This window comes from Notolabrus celidotus, chromosome 11, assembly GCF_009762535.1.
Source record: "Notolabrus celidotus isolate fNotCel1 chromosome 11, fNotCel1.pri, whole genome shotgun sequence".
NCBI classification, from domain to species: Eukaryota; Metazoa; Chordata; class Actinopteri; order Labriformes; family Labridae; genus Notolabrus; species Notolabrus celidotus.
The window spans coordinates 5,388,123-5,391,878 of record NC_048282.1 but is presented as its reverse complement, the minus strand read 5'-3'; the positions used below and the strand labels follow the sequence as shown (position 1 = coordinate 5,391,878).

The 3,756-nt window shown below is 42.3% G+C and overlaps 1 long non-coding RNA gene across 1 annotated transcript; it reads left to right on the top strand.

Annotated features, from left to right (window-relative positions):
• The first annotated feature begins 2,028 nt into the window (after positions 1-2,028).
• LOC117820905 lies at positions 2,029-2,500 on the top strand. The gene is made up of 2 exons (XR_004632869.1): positions 2,029-2,266; positions 2,382-2,500. It is a non-coding gene; the product is annotated as an uncharacterized LOC117820905 (long non-coding RNA).
• The last annotated feature ends 1,256 nt before the right edge of the window (positions 2,501-3,756 follow it).

The following is a 3,756-nucleotide window of genomic DNA, read 5'->3' as shown; positions in this document are numbered from 1 at the left end:
TACGTCCATTTATTACACAGTCTAAGCACTGCACCCACCTGAATCAGCTTAACCACGGCTCTATTAATGCAAATATATGCAGAATTTAGGCTGCTACAGACTACCAGTTCACGGTGGAATATTTACGCTCCTGTCACACCTTATCCATCATGTATAACACACAGAGGTGGACTGGTGGCGAAGCTGTTCAAGCCTCTGATTGGAGATAGCAATACAGTAGAGACATAATGGGGGGAAGGTGGTGGCTATGTATAGCATCAGAGCCAGCAGGGTGGAACCATGCTGTGTGTGTGTGTAGCTCCCACTGTGTGTTTACATCATTGCCTGTATACTAAAATAGACACCACGCCTCCATGCTCCTCCCATTGTGAGATGTGAATCAATAATACCACCTTGAAGGGAGGTGACATGTTGCGCTGGTGGAGCCAAGAAATGCACAGAAGCGACCTGGCTGGTGGAACCTCACTGTTTTAAGGGTTTTATTGATTTTTGAGATGAACTGCTGATCAGAACACGGAGATCCTTAGTCCTCAAGAATCCTTAGAGCTGCACCTCCAGCAGCTGAAGATGTAATTCATCATAATAACACATTAACATGAACCTTTTCCACACTAAGCTCTCCTTAATCTTTTCTAGACTCAAAATATGACTTTTAGTTTTATCCTGGAACTCGGCTGATAATATAATGACAAACTGTAATGGAGGGATTTTGCAGATCTTGTCCCAGGGGCCCTTTACTTAGATAGGGAATATAATCATCAGTTGGGGGTCCTCTTCAAAGACTACAGGAACATTAGTGGCATACTTGCCAAAACCCTCTTGGGGGTACTTTCAGTATGCCAACAAAAGTCATCAAGCTTGTAGTGCTGGAAACGATCAGCTGATTTAGGAGGTCATAAACTATCATTTAAATTCAAACATCACACAAAGTCTTCAGGCCATTTTGATATCTTCAACTTACTTTGTGGATCAGATGTTAAGCCTATAAGACCCTCACACTTCTTAATACTTCTAACCTTTTAGCACCTGTGAGGTTGAGGGATCTCCACATTTAGATTCCGATCAATAAAAGGACATAGATAAACCGTATTTAAATTAGCCTCCTGTGGCTTATTAAACAGCTATTTCTCATGACCACCATTCGGCGCTGATAGAGCTTTAGAAGGGCTCACTGGTTTCTCTTTAAATGCAACTTGGCAAGAAAAGAATCACACATAAACACTTACCGACATCCACGGCTGCACTGCAAATCAGCTGTAAATTGTACTCCTGGCTACAGTTCAACAGAGCTGTAAACACTTAATCATAAATAAATCACATCTGATTGCAGCTCAGCCTCGAGCCAGCAAGGATGAGTTAATTAGAGCAGAGATGTTTACGCCTTGAAAAGTTTTAGATCTTACTTTGTGCATGGTTTTTATCTGCTGCGGCCTAACGTCTCAAAGCCAGACTTCAATCTGATCGAGCACAGGTCTGCAGGAACAGCGATAGAATGGGACTGCTGAAGTTTTTGGTGTTCTCATAACATTATAACAAATGTGTCTGGATGTTACTGTGTGGATCTTAAATTTTGTAAACAGACTCTTCGAGGTTAAGGTTTGAAATACAATTTTAACTCTTTACTGGTCAACATTTTCAGACTAATATGTTTAACAATGAGGCAAAGTTGTTTTCTCGTTCTGTGCCCATCACCCTGACTTGTTGTTCCCCTCAGCAGGATGTTTTTAGCTTCTCTCAGCTTTCTGTTTTGGTTTCCATGCACACAACTTCACTGCTTTGATTCACTCGTTTTCCTCTGATGAAGTTTGTTTGCTCAGTTGATGAGATTTAAAGAGCTGAGAGGGGCTGGATTTGTGAAGAAGAAGCACCCTTTGATTTTTGAGCCCATATTTCAGTAATGTATTAGTGTCTCAAATATATAGATGTTTATTTACGTCTAAGTTGATGCACACAAATCTGGCTGAGAAGTCAAACACTTTAAAAATGATTTTACATTATGAGATTATTTACATTATGTCACAGTTCCTCCCCTGTGACCTCTGTGTGCCTGTAAGTGTGCGGTTTTTGTTTACTTTCAGATTTTTAGTGAGTGAGGAGTCCCTGTTGTGTTTTTGTTTACCCCTCTCCCTCCTGCCCGTCTCCTTCACTCTCTGCTCACCTGCATTGGATCTGCAATCAACACTCCTGCCAGCCATCATCCAATCACCACTGCCTACAAGAACCCTGCACTGATATCCAGTCCCTGCTGGATCATTGTGCCTACATGGTTTGTTTGTCTAGTGGCCAAGTCTAGCTCTTATTAAGAGAGCTTTAGCATAGCTTTTTGCCAGTTTTGTCCGTTCACCTTCAACCCACCTGACACCTGTTTATCCTGTCTCCAGGACCCATCTGCATCCAGCTCTGCCACCTTCCACACTCACCTGCCTGTTCACCACCATCTGGATCCCTCCCTCAGCTATCCCTTGATCCTGCACTTCTGTAATAAAACCTTGGGAAACAAGACCTGTCTAAAGTCTGCTTTTTCAGTTCAGCCATAATATGTGACACATTAGCTGTGTATTTGACTACAACTGGAGAAATGTGTATGCTAGTGTCAGCTGAAATACAGTATGAGAAGTCTGAGAGCGTGCCATAAGCAGTGTACACACTACAAGATAACAGGGCCAATTTTGGGCCTGATTCCCTCTGCCAATTAAAGAAAGCAAAGTCACAATTATTTGATGGTTCCACATATTATCATAGTGTGAGGTCATTAAGAGTGAATTTACTTCCCTCAATCCGCTCCAAGATGATAGAGGCCCCAGCAATTTGAAAATATAAATATCGAGCGTTCTGCATTTCCGGTCAGATAGCCTGTCCTGTGAGGGGAACCTCAAGGACAGCCGAGCACACACTGTGGGGATTGTCACATGGAACGAATCAATAGCCAATCAGGAAGCAAGCTGATTGAAGAAGGGAGGCACAACAAATGCAGCTCTGGCTACTATAGTAAATGCAAAGGATGAAGTCAGATGGAGACAGAAATGAAGGTCCAGCATATTGATTTAGTGTTGATTGCTACGACAATGGATGAACCAGGTAGCTAAGAAGCTAGCAACATTTAGCCTGATGGCCAATATAGCTTCCTGCCTGTCATCCAGTTCCAGTTTAGAGAGTGTTGGTGAATCAAATCTGTCAGTGAGTGGTTCACAGTGTTGGCTAGTCACTCACATTTCCAACATCTGTTAAGATTTAAAAATATTCTAGTGTAAGCCAGCCGTTAGCTGACATGACATGAAAATAACATGCTTCAGTACAATACTTGTGAACTGACATGCCTTTAAAGTGCACATTTGCTTTCCAGAACAGCATTCATGATATTTGTATATTTTCTGCTTTGGCTCTCTCTTAATCCCCGCTGGCTGCTGTGCACCCTAACAGCATTTTGGCGTCCCTTTACATTCGCCTCTGCCAACATCCATCTCTTACCTACTTAATAAGAATGTCCAGCTTAATGTATAGTAAATGTCTCGAAGGAAACATTAACACTCAACTAAAATCCAATTTGGCCAGAGAGGTAAAGAGAGAGGGAGAGTAAAAGAGAGGTGAGAGAGATATAACAAGGTAGAAGATTTGTTCTCTTATACCAACAATAGGTGCATTTTAGACCAAGAGTTCCGGGGTCTTTCAGCCACCAGAACTATTTAACCCTGAACTAAAAGGTTCCTGTGCCCCCATTGTTGTCAGCGTTTCGACCGTGGGCTGAAGTCCCGGGTA